The 22,568-nt window shown below is 41.7% G+C and overlaps 2 long non-coding RNA genes across 2 annotated transcripts in view; one reads left to right on the forward strand and one right to left on the reverse strand.

Moving 5' to 3' along the window:
• Nucleotides 1-22,568, forward strand: part of LOC144988998 (uncharacterized) — a 43,314-nt gene that overhangs the window by 18,213 nt on the left and 2,533 nt on the right. The gene's annotated exons all lie outside the window — the stretch shown is intronic.
• On the reverse strand, nucleotides 13,993-14,502 carry LOC111946858 (uncharacterized). Its single transcript, XR_002872641.2, has 2 exons — nucleotides 14,363-14,502; nucleotides 13,993-14,282 (listed from the first exon to the last, which is right to left on the reverse strand). It is a non-coding gene; the product is annotated as an uncharacterized LOC111946858 (long non-coding RNA).

A 22,568-nucleotide genomic window follows, 5' to 3' on the forward strand; every position in this document is an offset into this window, starting at 1 on the left:
AACGCCTCGGGTTCGTTTTTTTTTTTTTCTGACGCGTCGCGTCGAAATCTATTCGACCAATGAGAACGGCGCTTTTGCACACGTGTTTGGAGCCTCTGAAGTTACAGTAAAACACAACTTGGGGGCGCTCAAACACAAAACTGCCTTGCTGAGCACACATACCAGCGAAGAAGATAGACGCCGAGTTGCGTCTACACAGCCGCGAAGAAATAATGACGGACATTCTAAAATATCCCCGAACCAAGCACCAGTTGGAGCTACTGATGCTTGAAATATTCATGTATTCTTTGTATGATTCTGACAAGCGCGTAAATACTTGCTCTCTTCTTCTGAGTGAAAAGCGAGTTTAAGAAGCGTAAAGTTGCGCAGCGCCACCTTGTGTACAGGAGTATTTCTGTTTACATTAAGCGCCATCTAATGTCAGGGAATGAAATTGCATGTTCGCTCGGCTCATCGTCAGCGAAAATCGCCTGGGTGTGAACACAAAAAACGTGGCGAAAAACGCCTGGCGAATATTCGTCCCGGTGTGTACGGGCCTTTAGTCAGTTTGGACTTTTTCCCCAATAAAGTTGAGGGAAATCAGTAGCTGAAAAAAAATTGGACACCAGCTTCAGCGTCCTACAGGCCAGTCCATGAAAAAATTGTCATTAAAAACCCCTTCCAATGAAAATTGTGTTTTTGGTCTTTTTAACTTCTCCTTGTTGGATTTTTCTCATTTTTAGGTAACTTTTAGGTAAAATCAATGACTTTTCAGGACCATTTTTATGTCTTTATAACTGCCTGTCTGTCTGCACATAAAGCATCTAAGCCTAATGGATGTCATAAGAAAAAAGTGAATCCTAACATCCAATAGCTTTATTTTGTCCTTGTTTTCATTTGAGATGTCTTTTTACATTTTCTGTACAGTTTATCAGATATCCATCTTTTGAAACTGTTCACGTTTGTATACATTTTAGATTATTTTAAGTTTACCTATTTTAACATTTATACTTCCTGCCTGTTTGCCTTTTTGTTTTCCTGTGAAAAACAATGGCTAAACTGTTTAAGATAAAAGAGCACTTGCATCAGTCATGCATTGAATTTTAGATTAGTTATTTACATTTCATCTCCTCCTCGAGAAGGAGAGTCAAGGGTCAGGATCAGTATAATTCGTCTTTTCCATTGTGGATACCGTGTGGTTGAAGTAGCCTATTGTGAAGCAGCTACCACAAGTACAGTGGAATATTAAAGAACAATAGTCCAACTCCTATTGAAAAGGATTGGCCTATTTATTCCATTTTGATGTTTCTTTTTATTATTAAAGGTAAGCTGCACAGTCATAGAACCTGCCTCCTTTGGTATAAGTTTTCACTTAATGACTTTAATCTTTCGGGATTACACCCAATAAAAAGTGATTAAATTTGAGTCAATCTAAACATTTGAAAAAGTTTTAAAATTAAATGTTCAACTCTTGCAAATCCTCATTGCTAAATGCTATTTTTTTTTTTTTGCACAAATCAACCTGCTTTAGTAGCTTAATATCAAATTTGTATTCTATACTTGACTCTGGAATAATCTAATGCATGCAAGTTTGACCTTTGGCCACTGTCTGATGACCTGAAGGTTGTCCACTGAAATTATTCATGGTAAATTTCATATTATTCTAAAATAAAAGTTGTGCTTGTCATCACCAAGAAAATATAATTTAATTAGATTCTGCCGAGATGTGTCTGCAAAAACACATTATGCACCTCATTAAAATTGTTATTTTTTTATTTAAATACCTGATGCTGTGATGAATAGAGAAAAAATGACCAGATTTGGGCTAAAAGGATTAATAATCTCCAAGAGCTTCATTTAAAAAGACTTTTACATACAAAAAAGTAGCATAAAGCAGGTGGAAACATAACGCAATCTGTATTTCTGAAGAAAAAGTCTGTGGAAAAGACACACTTGTGTCTGCACATTTTCAAATTGATGTAGAACCTTGTATGAACTTGGAAGGTTTGTGGACCTACCACAGAGCAGCATTTCAACTACCTCCAGGATTTTAGCTTGTGTGATGGACTAGGCCACCACTGGGTTCCCAACCTTTACTTCCTCAGCAGAAGGTGTGTCAACCACTCTTAAAGTATTCCTTCCTTTTTCCTTAGTTAAAGTCAACAACTCCCCACCAAGCTGACAATTCATTTTTGTCCGCTGAGTTTGTCTAGCATACTCCTCTCCCATTGAACTCAGCTCACCACTAGGTGGGGATTGGTTAAAAGCTCTCCCCCTTTCTTCCCCTGCATGGCCAAGACACATGGCTGAAGGTCAGATGGGAAAACTGCAATGTTGACCTTTTACCTTCTGCTTAAAGGGTCCTGGTACCATGTCTACCGAAGGCATCTTTGTGTTTGAACAGTGTTATGGACAAACAGGGATTGGTACGGAGGTCCAATAACAAAACACTTCCCAGGTTCAGATCAGGGAGGCCGTTCCCTCTGATCACACAGGTGTTTTTGGTGGAAATGTCTTCCTGTTAAACAATGGAAAATGAAACCAATAAGCAAACTTGGATGAGGCCACCGCCAGAGTGCAAAAGATTCCAACCCTTATAAAGATGTTAGGTTTTTAGAAAACAAACTGTGTGTGAAAGCAACCCCTACCATCTTCAGCCAGTACCGTTCAGCCTACCTGAGTAGCTCAGGCTCTATACTAGAGTGAGTTAACATTTCATGTCCCCTTGGTTAGAGTCCATGTCATGTGCTGTCGAGGCACACACCCATGACCACCTCCAAAACTTAGATGGCATTTCCCTATGTAGTCCCTTCCGCAGGTAGTGAACTTTTGGGAAATTGGTCCCATTTGGGCTGAACCTTGACCCAATGGAAGAGGCCCGGCCATCAGGTGCTGGCCTCAACCCAGGTCTGGCTCCAAAGAGATGGGCCACAGTGATGTCAGTTTAGGCAACGTAGCAGACCTTTTATTGTTTCCATAAGAGTCATTTGAACTGCTCCAAGTCTAGCTCTTCATAGGACCGACCAGTCTGCCATGGGAGAGACACTATCAAGAGTATTTTCCCCCGACAGCATATGGCCAATTTTTATCAACTTATGATGAAAAATGCTTTTTAGTAACCCCATGTTGATGTAAAACCTTAAACTACATAAAAAGCTGTTTACAACCTTTTCTATTTGCTTTGATTTGTTTGCCTATTTAAAGAAGCTAGCTAGCTAGATTGTCCCATCCTAAATGCCACTAATGTTGGTTAATTGTGATTTCATATACATTTTGCCCTTAATTTGATTGGTTTAAAGATGTACTTGAATAAGTATTTGTTAAATCATTACAGAAAAAAAACTAAGCCAATACTTGTAATGTAATTAGCTTAACATTTTAGCTGTGATAATCTTGTTAACCTTGGCAGAGAAGAGCTGTTTAAAGTATTTATTTTTAGATAAATATGAATAATATTTGATTCGGGGTCATTTTTGAAAAACAATACTTTGTCAAAAATATGGATGCCCAAAACTGCAGTAGCTAAATAAGAAAAGTAGCTTGCTTTTGAAGTACGAAAGAAATCACTTTGTTTGAAATACTTACTATTTTATCTGAATAGTTAGAAAATTACCATTTTCCTGCATTTTTTTACGTTTTATTTTCAGTAAACATTTTTTAATAAATGGCTATTAAACTGCTGACAGTCATGAGATAAAAACGTGACAATTTTCCAAGCTCATTATTACCACACACTGCACAGGTCCATTCAAAGATTCAAATATAACATGTATTGCGTTTCCACAGAGCTTTTGACCTTCTCCTGGTGAGGTGGAGAAGATGAGCCCCTCAGGGTGAGCTGTCTAATATTAGAGTCGAGCGCGTCGTAACGCTTCTCTTTGAGGAAATCCACTCTGGGCTGATTATCACGGTGATCTGTAAGATCTGCTGCATTGACAGTGTCACTGTCAGTGAGCTAAGTGACTGTGCTACAATCACATAGCGACCTGGCTTTGAAGGTGACAACTGAGGTCTTTATGTAACCTATCAAAATGATCATGACTTGTGGTTTTAAGGGCCTATGTAATGCTATTCTTAAGCCTTTTATAGTAAACCTTATCCATGTATATGATAATATGTTACTCACACAAAAGAACAATTTTTTAAATAAAATACTAGTTATTTCCCTGAGGTCTTTTCCAACCTGGATGTAAGACAACTCGATCTCTGAAGCACCGGCTTTCGCCTCGGGAGGGTGCCGCCCATTTCATGACCTCAACCTAGAGTCGGCCTCTGCAGCGTGTCTGCGTTTCGCCCAAAAACAAACAACATCCAGACTTTTTCGAAGATGGATGTGCATATTGTGCATACAAAAGGAACGCCTTTTTACCAAACACCGCTAGCTCTGCAGAGAAAGTTTGTGTTAGCCAGGGGGCGATGCTGGCAGCGCAGACTCTTCCTGGAAGGGGCTGTTCTCACTTGTGTACATCAGCTTGTGAAAACCCACTCAATTTTGTGGGTAGATATGGGCTGGTGCTCGGAGCGCAGGTTTTTAGAGGAATGCTCAGAAATGCGTGAACGGATCAAAATACCGCTTCAAGGTTTCTTTTCATGAAGAACGAACATTATAATACACTTAAAAGCTCAAAAAATGTATTTTGCATGGTAAATGCCCTTTAAGTTTCACAAAGTTCAGCCTGTTTTTTTTACATCAAAATAATATAAAACAGAACATTATTAGAACATTCTACCTCACTATGGTCACATCTTATTCAAAGTCTTTCCATACATTGGACTGTAATGATGGCTTGATCATTTGTGCCGACATCACGTGTGTTGCTGTGATGCACTTGATTGTTTTTACGTTATGATAAAATAAGCCTACAGTGCCTCAATCTAAATGGTATTTTCCTAAATCAATATTATCAATTAATTTAATTTTTGGAAGATTTTTGAATTATATGGGTGATTCGATTAATAACTTGACTCAAATAGATCGATCTGGTTGGATCGCAGGACTAGAAATCGATTAAGTTAATCAATGGTTACACCCCTAGTAAATATGATTGCTGACATTTTAAAAGATTGTTAGCTCTACTCCAAGCTTTTGCATCGTTTCCAATGTATATAAGAATTGTGCCTAACTTAGGATGGGCATGCCTTTTAATTCCATATTCCTATGCCTCACATCGTCCTCATGTTGCACCACAGTAGCCCAAATTTCCTAAAACACCAACAGAGGGCAGCATGTGCAACAGTTATGGTAGAAAGTCAAATCTGAACCACTTGCTCTCAGTTTCAAGTTAATCAACTCAAGTTTGGTATTAAAATCTATAACTTTTTCTGTATTGTCGTAACCCACTCCATGTTTTTTGTATGAACATTTATTCAAGACAAAGTAAAAAAAAATAATTCCCATAGAATCTCTGTGTTGCTAATTACCTGAATATTCTGTGTATTTTTTACATTGTTTGGCCTGTCCTACAGCCCTTTTTTTAAGGAAGTATTGACATAAAACCAAGGGAAGGCAGGCATTATATGTAGGGAAGGTCTACACCAGCACAAACCAGTGATAGTATAATTACATATGGTCAGTGACTCAAAGGCCAGAGGCTACATGCCTTCCAAAAAGGCATCCACTCTGATGCTCATTGGATGATACTCAAAGCCATTTCTTCAGACATCGTTGCATTTCAATTAGGTACGAATATGTTGGGTTTTTTTTTATCTTACAATAACCTACTTTTCCGTCTGTTTCTGCTCTAAATGTTTATACTGTGTCACTTTGATGCCCAAGACAGCAAAGGAAAAACAAATCAAATGTAACCAGACCTTTTTCTTTTTTGTTTTTTTTTACAAATTTCAACAATTGTACTGCACTTCTAAGTGTAAAAAGCCTTTTTTGTGGTTACATCTACAACCTGCCTTTGCAAGCAAGTTCTGTCCTCTTAATAAGCTCTTTTAATCGAATGATTAAGGGGCTGAAAATTACTTTCCTGAATGTTCTGAATTCAACAGAATTAGATCGGAGCTGCATGTGTGCTGAGGAAAGGTTCTGTCTGGACTAAAATATAACATTTGACTACCCGTTTAAGATACCATCTCAAATTGGAGAAATCTGGATAGTGTGGGGACGGTGGAAAATTGAAAGCTTTGGATAATCATAAGATTATCGCTCGAAGATGTCTCGCTCGAATGAAAATCTTGTTTTTGTTGTTTTAACATGTTTTACGTGATGATGGAGGGCATATAAGATTAAAGTTTTGAGTATTTCTTGAATTGGGATGAATCGGAAGCAGATGAAAAAATGCAGATTGAAAAGGCTCTATTTTGTGACGCAGAAAGTGAAATGGGTGGTAGGGTTGGGCGATGTCCCCTAAATTGGCAGTTGACGATGTTTGCAGTCAACCATCGGAATAGACGATGATATCGTCGGGGAGGGGGGGGGGGCTATTTTAAATTTTTCGTTCTTATATAATTGCTATTCGTTATTTTACTTTATTACTTTATTTATTTTATTTCCCAAATAATGACTCATCCGCGATGATCCAGTCTAAACAGGTCGCCCATAAAAATGTGCATGACCACCGAGCAGTCTTCGAACTTGAGACGTCCTCCAGGCCACCTATGTTTTCCGTACAGGTCTGCCCATTTTTTCCCCCTCAGACAGCCCGTATCTAGTCCAAGAGAAGTTGTTACTAAGCCATAACTTCCCCTTGGTACTCCTCCAGGCCTCCTTCAAGGAGCACTTACCTAACCATCCTTTACCAAATATCTACTATTCTTCCTTTAATTCTTTGAATCTCTGGTTTTCCTGCTTTATTTCCAGAGCCCCAACAATATTTGTACTTCAGTGTCCTCCAATCCATCTAAGTCAATCACAAAGAACGTCAAAATCTTCAGCTATGCTACCTCCAGCTCTTCCTTTTGTCTTTTTCTTTATGACACGCCCATCTTGTAGATCATACATTCAGGTTGACAATTGCCGCGCAGCACACCTACACTTATTTTCGCTTGCCTTTGCTTCTTTTCCTCACTTTTCTTTGCTCTGAACTGTTGACCGACCTTCTTCACCTCTTCTTTTTGCATACCGTTCCACTGGGGCTCCTCTCATTCTCACCACAAACCTCTACTCTACCGTTTTCCTCCACCTGCTTCCTGCTACCACTGCACATTACAAAAACCATGTTTCAGCTGTTAAATGCTTGGTTCCTTAGCCGTCTTATCACAGATTCTAATTACCCAATGTTGGAAATCGGCCTTAGAATTCTATCTCTACCTAATTCTATCTCCTGAACAGATTAGCATCTAGAACAGGGGTCGGCAACCCAAAATGTTGAAAGAGCCAAATTGGACCAACAAAACAAAAAACAAACATGTCTGGAGCCGCAAAATATTAAAAGCCCTATTTAAGCCTTATAATGAAGGCAACACATGCAATATGTATCTATATTAGCCTACTATCAAAATGACTAAGTTGCTACAAATACATAATGAGCATTATTAACGATTAAATGTTTATTTGCCCTGCAGTGCATTCAGCGGAGAACGACGCGTCACGTGACTGCTCTGTTGTGCATGTTTAACTTCAATACAATAATATTGTAACCACCCAGCCGGGACGTCTCTTTAGCGGGGATCACAACGCCAAACTGCTAGTGTAGTGCTTAATTGAAAAGCTATCCGCATCTCAAACACTGCACGACCCCGGATAGTCTCAAGCAAAACTAAACAGGAAGGGCACCGACATTCCTTTTCAGCATTAAACCCGTTTATCCAAGCACATAAACAGCCGAAACAGCATGGAAGTCACTTCAATTCACAACACTCACTCAAGGTTTTACCCCGAAACTCCCCACTTCCCATGAGCCTTAGGGGCTGAAGGCGGGGCTAACCTCCAGGTTGCTACAATATCAATGAATTATGTTTCATTGCTTTGATAAAATTAAAGAAATGTAATAAAGAAATCCGATTTTTGATGTCATTTTTATTTTGAGGATTCGAACAAAAGAATGCTCCCCTGGCATATCTGAAGTTTAATTTGTAAATTTGTGTTTTGTATTGTACTTTCGTTTTGTACAATAAAGTTAAAAAAAAAGTCATGTGCATTTTAGGTCTGCTAGCAGCAGGGGATTGTGGTACGCGGTTTCCTGATCTAATTAGGGCTCAGCATGAGCGTTTGTTTGACCATGTTTCTTTTCATATGGTAGTTTTGTTGTTCCACCTTAGTTTATTCTTTCTCTTATGTTGTTTCTTTATGTTGCACCGTGAATGTGGAAGGGAGAGAGGTTGATGACTTCTGTGCAATGTTCAATGTGGTGTGTGTAAACAGGCTTGTAATGCCAGAAAGGAGTCTATGCTCTCAGCTAAGCTTGCTGCCTGCTCCTCTTTGTAACTGTTCGGAGTCGTGGCTTACATGTGTCATGGACATGTCTCCAGCGCAGCCAATAGATTGACAGCTCTACTTTTTGACAGCTTGGCTCCTGGTTTCCCTATGCAACTGACGTACTTGCTTGACGTTACAAAGTATTTTCTATGCATTCTTGTAGAACGTCAATAATGTTTGTATCTTGTTTTTCCTCCTACATAAACCATATTAAAACAAAAAATATATTTCTCTCCCCCATCTTTTTACATTTTCAAACATTTTTGAAAATGCTCCAGGGAGCCACTAGGGCAGCGCCAAAGAGCCGAATGCGGCTCCTTAGCCGCGGGTTGCCGACCCCTGATCTAGAATAACCGAAGCAAACAAAAATTCAAAGTGTATACATTTGAAGAATACGTATACAGTTTCTGCATGCTCGTGTGACACATTAGAAAACAACTACAAAAAAGAATAACATTTTTGTATAAAGTCGGGCTGCACAATATGAGGAAATCTTGTGATTTGCGATATTAGTGATCAATATTTTGATGATGATATAACTTGTAGCAAACAAATAGCAAAAAAAACATAATTTCCATTTTACTGAAACGGCTTAATTTAAATAGGAGTCAACATAACTTGTAAATTGTACTCCAAACTACCCTATGACTCTACATAGTGTCATGATTCGAACGAGAGTTCAGGAATGACCCAGATGCTGGAACCCGGAAGGAGACTTGACACAACGGTAAGTATAAAGTGGTTTAATCTGAACGTGAGCTTGACAGGGCTTCCTTCCTGGAGAGAGAGCGAGAGCAGGCTGGTGGAAATCTTGAGCGGGAATCTCCTCGAGGGTGAACCGCGGCGAGAGCGAGGCTTGAATCCAGACGAGACGAGGCGCAGGCTGAAGGTTACTTGAGATGGCGTGGGCGAAGCTTGAAGCAAGGCGAGGCGAGGCGGCTGGCTGGAGGTTTCAGGGTTGGCGTGACTGCAACGTGGGAGGACTGCGACCAGGTGAGGATCCAGAAGGTTAATGTCCTGAAGCAGAGCGAAGACAATAACATGAGCTTGGTTCTATGAAACGGAGACAACAAACATGAGCTGACCAGACTATGCACCATAGGAGGAACAACGAACTGGCACCGGCTGATGATCCAGGAGGAGCTTATGAAGGAAGGTGTAGATGAGGTGAGTGGATCCAGCTGGTCGCGTGCAACACAGGAAGGAGGGGGGAGGAGGGAGTAGCTGCCAGGCCATGACAGTACCCCCCCCTCAACGACCGCCACCAGGCGGTCCAGGGCGACGATCAGGATGGGCAGCATAGAAGTCGTCGATGAGGGTATGGTCCAGGATGAGCGAACGCGAGATCCACGAGCGTTCCTCCGGACCATACCCCTCCCAATCCACCAAGAACTGGACCCCGCGACCCCGACGCCGAACGTCCAAGATCTTGGAGACAGTGAAGGCGGGGGCCCCATCGATGGTACGGGCGGGCGGCGGGGAAGTGGCCGGCGGGCACAAAGGGCTCTCGGAAACAGGCTTGATCTGAGACACATGGAATGTGGGGTGTATTTGCAGAGCCGCCGGCAGACGAAGTCGAACACAGGTCGGATTGATGACCCGGTCGATCGTATATGGCCCAATGAACTTGGGCGACAGCTTGCGAGAGGACGCCTGGAGAGGGACATTACGGGAGGACAGCCACACCTTTTGACCTGGTTGGTATTCGGGACTCACCCCCCTGTGACGGTTGGCAATCTGGCGGTTATTCTCAGCGGTGCGGACGAGGGCGGCCTTGGTCAGCAGCCAGATCTCCTGACAGCGCTGCAGATGGAGCTGGATAGAGGGAACCGCCAGATCCAATTCCTGGGAAGGAAACAAGGGGGGTGAGTAGCCCAGCGAGGCTTCAAAAGGTGACCGTCCCGTGGCTGTAGAGGTGTGGGAATTATGGGCATATTCTGCCCAAATCAGATACTTGGACCAGTCAGCATGGTTCTGAGCTGCCAAGCATCTGAGGGCGGCCTCTAGCTCTTGGTTCGCCCGCTCCGCTTGACCGTTAGCCTGAGGATGGTACCCTGAAGTCAAACTGACCGTGGCCCCCAGGGCGGAGCAGAATGCTTTCCAAACTTGAGATGTAAACTGGGGGCCACGATCTGACACGATGTCACAAGGGATCCCATGATGTCGGAAGACGTGGTTGACGAGGGTGTCGGCGGTCTCCGTGGCTGTGGGAAGTTGAGGGAGTGGAATAAACTGGGCAGCTTTGGAGAATCTGTCTATGACGGTTAGTATGACAGTATGGCCCTGTGAAGGTGGAAGTCCCGTGATAAAGTCCACCGCTATGTGGGACCAGGGACGGCTTGGGACTGGCAGGGGTTGCAGAAGTCCCGAGGGAGGTCTGTTGGAGGTCTTGGAACGGGCACACGTGCTGCAGGCCGCAATGTACTCTTTAACATCGCGTTCCAAGGTAGGCCAAAAAAAACGACGCTTGAGCAGACGAATGGTGCGATAAACCCCTCCGTGGCAGGCGATACGTGAGGTATGACCCCAGGCGAGGACGTCAGACCTGAGGGAGTCTGGAACATAGAGAGTGCCCGGAGGGCTGGTGACACCGGCGGGGATCTCACTCTGAGCCTGCTGCACCTTGTTTTCGATCTCCCAAGTGAGATTTCCTATGAAACATGACGTTGGCAGAATGGTAGAGTCAGTGCGGGTTTCTGTGGTGGAGTATTTGCGAGACAAGGCATCCGGCTTGACGTCACGGCTGCCCGGACGGTAAGAGATGACAAAGTTGAAACGGTCGAAAAATAAACACCATCTGGCCTGGCGTGAGTTAAGCCGTTTAGCACTGCGTAGGTAAGCCAAGTTCTTGTGGTCGGTCCAGATGATGAATTGTTGTTCCGCCCCCTCCAGCCAGTGGCGCCATTCTTCCAGCGCGAGCTTGATTGCCAGTAATTCGCGATTGCCCACATCGTAATTTTGCTCGGTAGGGCTCAATTTGCGCGGAAAGAAAGCACATGGTTTGAGCTTTCCTGAACTGTCCTCGCGCTGGGATAACACAGCCCCCACTCCAGAGTCCGAGGCATCGACTTCCACTATGAATTGTCTGGACACATCGGGTTGAATGAGAATGGGTGCGGACACGAACAGGGTCTTGAGCCGCTTGAAAGCGGCATCAGCGGCAGAGTCCCAGACGAAGGGGCGATTGGTGGAAGTAAGCTGTGTGAGGGGAGCAGCAATAGAACTATAGTCCCGAATGAAACGACGGTAGAAATTTGAGAACCCTAGGAACTGTTGAAGTTTTTTACGTGATTGAGGTGTCTCCCACTGCACGACGGCCTCGATTTTGGCGGGGTCGGGGCGAATATTACCAGCCTCAATGATATAACCCAAGAAGGGGACAGAGGAAACATGAAAGGCACACTTCTCTGCCTTGACGAATAACTGATTAGCGAGAAGACGTTCTAGGACAAGACGGACGTGGTGTTCGTGTTGAGTCTCGTAGGCTGAAAAGACCAGAATATCGTCGAGATACACGAATACAAATCGGTTCAGAAAATCCCTAAGAACGTCATTCACCAAACGCTGGAACACCGCAGGAGCGTTGGTGAGGCCAAAAGGCATAACGAGATATTCAAAGTGGCCCAGCGGGGTGTTGAACGCTGTTTTCCACTCATCACCTTCGCGCATGCGTACCAGGTGATAAGCATTCCTGAGATCAAGCTTGGTGAAAAACTTAGCTTGCTGAACAGAATTGAAAACCGACTCTAGTAACGGTAGAGAGTACTTATCTTTAACTGTGATCTGGTTCAATTCTCTAAAGTCAATACAAGGACGCAACGTTTTATCCTTCTTCTCCACAAAGAAGAAACCAGCAGCGACCGGTGAAGAAGAAGGACGGATGTGACCAAGGGATAGCGCCTCCTGAATATAAGCCTCCATGGAGCTCTTCTCCGGACCAGAAAGATTGTACAATTTGCTCTTAGGGAGAGGAGCTCCATTAAGCAATTCGATGGCGCAATCGTAAGGACGATGTGGAGGTAAGGCACTAGCCCTGGATTTGCAGAAAACGGAACGAAGGTCATGGTAACAGGAGGGTATGTTCGAAAGATCGATTTCCTTACTAGACCCTGGGTCAGGTAACTTGGTGTGGGGTACAGCAGACTGCAGGCAATTAGCCATACAGAAGGTGCTCCAGTTGGTGACGCGGGAGGATCCCCAATCTAAACAAGGGTTGTGCTTTTGGAGCCAAGAAAACCCGAGAATTAAGGGTGTCTGAGGACATTGGGTGATGAAAAAGTGATGGTACTCCCGATGGTTACCGGAGGTGATAACGAGAACCGGACCGGTGCGTCTGGTGATGCGTGACAGTTGTTTACCCCCCAACCCGGCTGCATTAACAGCGTTATCGAGAACTTCGACAGGGAGAGAGAGTTCTTGAACGAGACTTAGATCCATTAAACTGTGTTCGGCCCCTGAGTCAATAAGTGCTTTAGTTTCCAGAATTTTGCTTTGGTTGCAGATTTTGACAGGAACATACAGAAACTTGGGAACATGAGAAGTTTCTGGCACACCCCCCCGTGGCCTGTCATTTAACGGGGGGTTCGGGGGTTTAAACGAACCGCGCACTGTGAGACCTGATGACCCGCCTGCCCACAGTAAAAACATAGTCCCTCATCCCGACGTTTCTTTCTCTCTTCGAAAGAGAGCTTGGAGTGACCTATTTGCATGGGTTCATCGAGTCTAACCGAAGGTGAAGCAGGGTTAGCAGGAGCTACCAGAGGTAAGGGGCGAACAGGATTGACATGAGTCGACGGCGGCTTACTTTTCTGCTCCGTTTGGCGTTCCCGGAGGCGGAGGTCCGACCTTAGAGCGGCCGTGACGAGCTCCTCAAAAGTGTCCGTTTCAGGCTGGGTACAAAGGTGATCTTTAATGCGTTCATTCAAAGACTGGTAAAAAATTCCCTTGAGCGCGGGATCCGGCCATCCGGCCTCGACAGCAAGAATTCAAAAGTCTATGAGGTGTTCGCTTACCGGGCGGTTGCCTTGTTTGAGACTTAGCAACCGCCGGGTGGCTTCTTCCTGCTTTCGGGGTTGGTCGAAGACGAGGCGGAATTCCCCCAGGAAGCGATCGAATGGAAGATGCGTGATGGGATGAGCGGCTAGGAATGCTTGAGCCCATTGTAGCGCCTTACTGCGGAGAGAATTTACAATGAGAGAAATGCGAGCGTGGTCGGCTTGATAATACCTGGGGGCTTGTTGGAAAATCAGGTCACACTGTTGTAGGAACCCTCCACAGGCAGAAACATCCCCGAAAAAGGGTTCCGGCTGTAGACGAACGTTTTCCGGGGAAAACTGGGAAGCGGAAGTGGCACTGTTGCCGGAAGAAGTGGAAGCGGCACCGGAGGCGAGGTTAGTGGTTTGCCCGGTCAGTTCCATTAGCGATTGCGTTATGCCGTCGAGACGGCGAAATAGTTCCTGCTGGGCGGAGGACATTTGCGTCAAAGCGTCAGCTTGGCGATTCAACAAGTTACCTTGGAAGGCAATGGCGTGACGAAGTCCCTCCGGGTCAGCTGGGTCAGGTGTTTGGCCACTTCGTTCTGTCATGATTCGAACGAGAGTTCAGGAATGACCCAGATGCTGGAACCCGGAAGGAGACTTGACACAACGGTAAGTATAAAGTGGTTTAATCTGAACGTGAGCTTGACAGGGCTTCCTTCCTGGAGAGAGAGCGAGAGCAGGCTGGTGGAAATCTTGAGCGGGAATCTCCTCGAGGGTGAACCGCGGCGAGAGCGAGGCTTGAATCCAGACGAGACGAGGCGCAGGCTGAAGGTTACTTGAGATGGCGTGGGCGAAGCTTGAAGCAAGGCGAGGCGAGGCGGCTGGCTGGAGGTTTCAGGGTTGGCGTGACTGCAACGTGGGAGGACTGCGACCAGGTGAGGATCCAGAAGGTTAATGTCCTGAAGCAGAGCGAAGACAATAACATGAGCTTGGTTCTATGAAACGGAGACAACAAACATGAGCTGACCAGACTATGCACCATAGGAGGAACAACGAACTGGCACCGGCTGATGATCCAGGAGGAGCTTATGAAGGAAGGTGTAGATGAGGTGAGTGGATCCAGCTGGTCGCGTGCAACACAGGAAGGAGGGGGGAGGAGGGAGTAGCTGCCAGGCCATGACACATAGGAGCCAAGCATCTAGCATAAGAGGGCTTTATCTGATTCGTCAAATGTCTAAAGGGTTTTATTTGACTTGTTAAATGGTAAATGGCGCACACTTGTGTGGCAGTTTTCTACCTTCCTTGAAGAGCCAAGGTGCTTTACAGTCCCATTTACCCACACACACATTCACACACTGATGGCTTCACCACAGGCAAGGTGGGGTTCAGTGTCTTGCCCAAGGACACTTCGAGGCAGAAATATTACCAAAGTAGCCCCCTTGCCAACCTCAATAAGATTGTTTTGGCACGTTTAAGGTAACCATTTATTGCAGGTTTTGATGACCTTTGCGGAATGTGCATTGCACAGCTTGATATCGCGATAATGATGAATTTGCGAATTATTTTCCAGGCCTTGTATAATATGGAGTCCTATACTGTTCATAATGAAATAAATACATATTTAATTAAATAAATAAATATGACCTAATGCAAATACACAAAAACCAATAAATCTCTCATAAATATATAAAAAGATCATGAAATCGTGAAAAACCTGCACACTGATTTTAAATTAGCAATTATATTATTCAATATATTTCATTTTGGCTTTAAAAACCTGTTCATTATTTTAAAACAGCATTTTAAAACATTCATTTTTAATCATGTTGAATATTATTATAATTATGTCTTTTTTTCAGAAGCTCGTATTTCAAAATCAATATTTTTCAAAGTAGCTTTGTTTTTATTTCATGTTGCTGTTTTTACAATGGCTTATTTATTTCATGAAGAGCTTTTTCAGCAGAATGAGTCTATCTGTCAATCAGTGAAAGTGGGTGGGATCTAAACGCTCATTGGCTGATCCATGGAAATCGACTCATATCCCTCGATACCCGCTCAGCGGTGTGCCAGTCAGAGAGATTTCATGTTTCAGCGATATCCGCGAGGCTTTGCTGACATTAGAGATCAAATAGAGACAAACAATCTGTCTGCTGCAGAAGAAGCAAACATGAACGATTCTGTTTTTGTAGTTTGAGGGATTGTGTGGACCAAACCACAGAGGAGCTCCGGTCGTCCACGTCTCGAAATCCCCGGTTGAAACACTCCTCATTCTCACGCCATTCACTCAGAGCTCACATCGTGCCTGATGTCGGCTCGCAGGAGGACCGACAGTCAGACCAGGCAGCTGCGCAAAGTGGGACAAGCCTGCTCGTGCCTCCTGAACCTTGTGATATTTTTCTATTTTCATCGAGACAATGATTATAATCAGGTCCTCTGATTTTTATTTCCCTCTCAGGGAAAATGTTGAACCTTTCCTGCGATGACGTTTCTGACATCTTAACACTCTCCATGTACATTGTGCATCCATGCATTGTTACTGAGATAAGCACAAGCAACCGCTCCATGTGGCTATCCGGCTAAAAACATTAGCTGGTACCCCCTCCCACACGCGGCATGGTGCATTCATGGAAACTCCAGTTCATAGAAGCTTAGTGGAACTCCAACAACCACTCAGCCTAACTTAGGCCACTACTAGATGTTCATGAGAAGATGCAAATTTCCGAACCGACCACAAAATCACCCGAATTATGCACACTCTCCCAAAGCCACTTTTATCCGCAAATTTAGAACCAAAACTGCCCAATTTATGGTAACACTGTGGATGTGTTGAGGTGCATACTCCCCCCAGTGTTGAGGGGTGGGCATTGCGCCGTCACGTTCGCTGAAACATCTTCGATCGATGTAGTCAGGGTGCTGGTGCTCTTGTCTGAGTAAAGGAATAGCCAATCACAAAAGTGTCTCCACCTTGTCTAGTTTGATTGACAGACAGACCCTTTCTCCTGAAAAAGGTCTTCATGAAATAAATAAGCCATTGTGAAAAACAGCAACATGAAATAAAAACAAAGCTACTTTGGAAAATATTGATTTTGAAATCCAAGGTTCTTAAAAAAAGAGGTAGAATTATAATAAAATTCCACATGATTAAAATAAATATTTTAAAATGCTGATTTAAAATAATGAACAGGTTTTTTAAGCAAAATGAAATATATTGAATAATATAATAGCTAATTTAAAATCAGTGTGCAGGTTTTTCACAATTTCATTATCTTTTTATATATTTATGAGAGATTTATTGGTTGATTGTGTATTTGCATGAGTTCATATTTATTTATTTCATTAAATATTTATTTATTTAATTATTAAAAGTATAGGACTCCATAGTATAAAGTACCGGTATATGTGCTTCAAAACAAGACTTCAGATTTTTTGTGCAGTTGCACTGCAGAATCATAACTTATTTGAAAAGCAAACAGGGTAAAAGTGCAGCAGTTTGGCGAGGATGTCTGAATCTATATACGAAAGCAAAACCAGAGTGTGGGACATGTGTAAGTCTGAGGTTAGCAACACAACTTTGAGGGGAAGTGGGACAAATGTACAGACAAGCGTGGGCCATCTGAGTGTGAGGAAAGAGTTGGGGAGGAGAGAAGCAAAACATAGTGTGAAAAACACAAATTCTGCCCTCGGATTTTAAAGAAAATAAGCCTTTTGAGTGTAAAGTCCCATGCAGAAGAATTTGTCTTCAATCCAAAAGGAAGGAAGTAGAGATCAAAATTGAGACCAACAGCTGTTATTAAAATTGCAGCCCTTTAAATCACACGTTACTTGCAATTGGCTTGTTGGGAAAAGCAGTGGAGGGCATGTAGCAGGGCAAAGAGAGTAAAAAGGTAAAAGGAGCTGGGTTGAACGAGGAGAAAGAGGGGAATGGCAAAGGAACAAAGAGAGAGAGGGGAAAGTAGAGAAGGAGGTCAGGTCAACTGACAGCACATCATGGATGCATTTCTGTCCTGGTTGTTAATCCACGCTTGCTTACAGCCCACAGCAGCAGCACAGAGGCTCCGCAGAAGCATAAATCCACCGTGAAGCATAAACCTGTAAAGTGTGTCAGCTGACGGCAAACACCTTCTGACTGTGATGTAGTGTTTTGGAGATGCGTCATCTTCAACCGCAAATATCCTGAATGCTTTTGGTAAAATTGGAATTGCTCTAACATTTCTGTCCTCAAGTAGTGGGTCTCCAAAGAAGCGGGTCGGACATTTCTCAATTTAAGAGTAGCATTCAATTTTTCATATTTGAAATGACTTGCTAGAAAATGACCACAGTGATTGTTTTCTCATGTATTAAGTTAAAAAAAAAGGTATCAAGAGGCGGAACCCCTCTTATCAGTTACAAAGTTGAAATAAATATTAGCTTTGTGCATTAAAAACATAATTACTTCATAACTTGCCATTTTCCCCATTAGAGCTGGTTAAACCTTACTGGTGAGCACAGATAACAGTGACCTGGTAAAAATTGGGTTTTTGGAAGGTTGATGTCTCAGCGGGAATGAGACGGGCACCCGCCACTGTTATTGAACAAGCTGCATTGGTTTCATTTGATTTATTGGATGGCCTTCATGCTCTTTCTGCTTCACTTGAAGCAAATCAATTACCTACTTGCCAATTACAGCTGTAAAAGTGTTAAGGTGAGGGGCATCAGAATGTGAGCTGCTCAGCTTGCAGAGAGGCTACTTCAATTCCCATCTCAGTTGTATGTCTGGCTTGAATTTTTTTTAATAGAAGTATTTTTACTCCTTATAAGCTGCTGGCCAGTCGCATTTCAGGACAAGGAATTTGCCGCGTTGACCTCAGCCAGCAGTTCTTATTTGTCGTTATCTATGTTCTGAGGGTAATTTAAAATTAAAAACTATTCAAAATGAACTTTAATTTGAAGGAAAAGCCTTAAAAAATTGACATTTTTTGATCTGTAACTTTTTTTATTCAACATTGTTTTTTTTACTTTTTCCCCTTTCATGTCAAATGTCACTAATTCACAACAATTCGTTTAATTTAGTATCAACTTGAGAGGGAAAAAAACACCAAAGAATTTTTTTATATATAATTGGAAGTAAATTCAGGCATGAAAGGATTTAGAGTCTAAAGACTTCACTTTAGCATCACCTCTGGGCAGCGTCTGTCAAACACTGCAAATCTGATACAAACCATAATTTACTCAAAATGATTTTAATAATGAATGTTGATTTTTATCTGCCTCGTGAATAAAAGTTCCTTTATGTAGTCGTCAGTTTTAACATCCTAATACTTAGGGAAAACGGTTGTTAGAATAAGAAATGTATATACTCGGTATCACCAATAATTTCCAGATTTGATTCAATTTACCAGAACCTGGACTGATTCAATTCACACTTTGTCCAATTCTTTCAATCCACTCGACTTGATTCAATTCAATTTTGAATTTACATGGTTTACACATTTAGACATATTTGTATAGAAATACCTTAAATACATTATTGATTTATATATATTATGTAAGATATAAAGGCCGATGTAGTGTGCATCATCAGAAATTAACGCACGCCATGGAGGCCTGAACTGGCTGCTTCCGTGAAGTGTGCTAATTACTGATAAAGCACACTTCAAAGGCCATTACATGGCTAATGCCATGTTCACATGGTTACAAAAGAAATAAATATTTAATCAGTTTTTAGTACTTTATTCTTGTTAATTTTTCGGTTAAAATCGCTACTTTCACAAGAAGCCGACTATTTGTTATGTGGTGCAGCGTGTTGTCACGGTAACATAACAATGTCGGCACCGACTTCAACTATACATATAAAATGTCCTCAGTCATCACGAAAATGCCATAATAACATATTAAAACACTAAAAACACAATTTTTTTATCGGAATGGGTCTTTAAAAACTTTTTTTTAATGATCAAAAATTAAGTTTCATATGTGTGGAAGTAAACTGGTTAGCCGAACGGCAGTTTGGTTGAATAAATAAACTTTCCTGAACAAATGTAATGACTTTCATCTAAAAGAGTTTTTGTGAAGCTGCATATTAAATATAGATCTAAAGCAGCACAATTTAAACTCAAATTTAACGGCACAGTGGTTCGATGCGTCCCTGCTCCAATCACAGCATAGAATTAGATTTCAAATTATATAATTCAGGCGTTAATCTCTTTACGAACAATTTGAGTCATTGCTTTAGGAAACAATTTTGTGTAAATCAAGTCATCGAACGAAAATTGGTTTTGGCGTTTCGTCAGACAAAAAAACAGCACACTTTACTTTAATAATAAAAAATTGCCTGCAACGCTCGACATCACAAACTGCCTTTCAAAAGCTGGACTTTAAAACAAACACACATTCTTATGCTCAAATTACGAATTAATAAATAAAATAAAAACAAGACCAAAACTACAAATACTCATACAAAAAATGATTGCAGTAATACTACTGATGCATTACTTTAGGTCAAATGCATAAAAAAATATTATTATTCTATACCAATGTAGCCATTCAACATTTGATAAGTTTACACAACATATGTGGAGGAAGAGACTGATTTAGATAAGAATTTAATGTCAAACAAAAAACTCTTTTCTGTTTAGATTTATAAAAGCTCCTAGTGAAACCCACAGCACCAGATTGAACAGCCAAATCAGACGAGCACATAAGCTCCCGCTAAGATGGAAAACATAAGTAGTGTTTTGGATAGCATGTTGTCATTAGCTGTTGGCGTGCACGTCTAAGCTTTTGCCAGGGGACGCCGTTTTATCATGCACTTAGGATTTTTGTGGAAACGCTTGGACATCTAAGTGCTTGACAAAACCCAGGCATAATGGACAAAATCTTCCCTTTATTCAGATTTATCTAACCCTGTTAAAGTGCAAGAGATGTGTAAAGAAGGCCTGATGTAAGTATTGAACCTCCCTATGAAAATATTTCCAGTAGTGCGCTTTGTACAACCCCCCCCAAGCATCTGGTCAGTATGATCTGGATTGTCTGTGGGAGTTTCTTCCAGTTGCTCCCCATAGGTTGGAGAGCAGTCTCAAAGCGTCAATATGCATTTAAAATATAACCAAATCATATGGGGGTTTTTTTTGTTGAGTAATTTTTCTTTCCTATGTATTTCATTTCATTTCATTTATTCTCTAGTCTTTAGTAAATTAATAAGAAATATTTGTATATATTAAAGAAAGTATATCTGTTCCAGAGAAAATAAGTACTTTTTAAGTAGTATTTGTGACAAACGAGAACACTGAGTTGCAATTTATGTAAATTAAAAGAGTGCCGTAAAACTATGCTTCAGGCAATGTTATTATCACACCAAAATTGCAGAATAGTAGTAAATTATATGTACATACAACAAACTGTATCTGCTACTGTCACCAGGAGTAAATAAATAAATATGCTAGGTAGTGTCTGTAAAGGTTGTCATTCTCAAAGTAAAGCTTTGGAGTGTTTTTCATAGATAAAGAAAATGACAAAAAAGTTACATTAACTGAAATAAGTTCTGAAAAATTATGGTGTTTAAATCCATATTTTTTAATTTTCTCACGTCCAGTAAAGAGACAAAATCAAGCAAACATAAGATATGAAATTTTAAGAATCATAGTTTGATCTGTGAATCATTTATCTTGATTTGTGAATCTAAGGCTGAATCCAAATTGCTTCCCTGGCCCTTTAGCATCTCCCTATCCCTACATTTACCCTCCAAACGGAGAGGTAAAATAGTGTCTTTGAATTCTGATGTTACTACCACTCGATGACGTCATCATTAGCCGCTGGTCATCTGCGTTAATGTAAAAATGCCGGCACTTGAAAAATACATAGCAACATCGGTTTTATACCTTTAAAAAGTCGTGCAAATACAAAAACTCAATACTTACATTTAGGTGTCAACTTCCGTGTTCAGAGCACACCCACGTGAAGAAACGCGTTTTCTCCGCGATAGAATCAGTTGATTTACTAAGATTGCGTAAACACTTCACTACTGTAAAGTGTTGCATTTCAGCACAAGGCTGCTTTTCTCTGCTTCAGATTCAGTTGGAATTACGTTAAATGTGTAAAAAGGTTAGACAGCACTGTACCTTCACCATGTCAGAGAAGCTTTACTGTAATGTTAGAAATAAACTAAACTCTTTGATATTTTTATTGTTTGGACCGCACAACCTTTTCTCCTTGGCTACAGCACATGTCTCAATGGTTCTGTAGCTTCTCCCTATGTGGTTATCCATTACTGTGTCATAAAATTTACTGCCACTGGTTTACTTGAGAGACAACAAGCAGATGCTGGGACTTTTTCTTCTTCCAGCAATCAATAAAAGGAAAAAAAGAAGTAATCCGCTTGCTGCCTTATGCATCCATCCATTGACCAGAGCCATAGTAATGAGAAAGTCGATGTTATTGATTTCAACTGTCAGGAGTTTGAATGTTGTAACTGTGTAGATGGATTTTATGTACCACGGTTGGGAAGGACTCTGCGTTCCGAGGTGGAAATAATTTATCCCATGTTGTTCTTCTAGAGGATTTTTCTGTGTAAGTGCGCCAAAGCGGAGGCGCCGTGCCCTACTGTCCTTTCAGGAAAGTCAACGGGCTCGTCAGTGCTTCAAGTAATTATGGATATACTGAAGAGGAATTGTTTTCTTAAATAATTACAATAAACTTCTGTTAATCTAAATTTGGAAATTGATAAAAACCTGATTTATAAGGTTGTTTAGTTGGTAATTAACATTACAAGAAGCCCTGATTCTAAATTTGTTTTGCTGTTGCACACTTTTTCAACTCAGTGCACTTTCTAATGCTTAATTCCTAAAGGTCAACAGACAAAATGTAAATTAGAGAAGATGTTATTGTGGAAAAACTCTCAAGGAAACATAAATCGATTTTTATTAGGTGGTATCGTGTCTTAGGATGGAAAATCGCCCATTGTTGCAGTCAGAATACCCAAAGAAATGATCACCTGTCTAACTATTATGGATGACACTCGTGTTAAAATAATGACGACAAATGTTAAGGAAATGCCAGCACAGGGGGGAAGAAATAAAGAGAAATAAAAGGAGTTCCTGCGAGATGTTCTGTGTTAAAACCCCTGTCTGCTTTCTGCCTCCTCACAAAGACGGGATAAAGCTGACCTTTGAGCTGAGGCATCGCCAGTTCGGCTCAAATGTCAGCCAAGAACAACTATGTAACTCCCACGGGTTCCATGTTAAAGAACAGTAGGTTTCTCTCGAATGGTA

This window comes from Oryzias latipes, chromosome 22, assembly GCF_053564925.1.
Source record: "Oryzias latipes strain Hd-rR chromosome 22, Olatipes_Hd-rR_3.1".
NCBI classification, from domain to species: Eukaryota; Metazoa; Chordata; class Actinopteri; order Beloniformes; family Adrianichthyidae; genus Oryzias; species Oryzias latipes.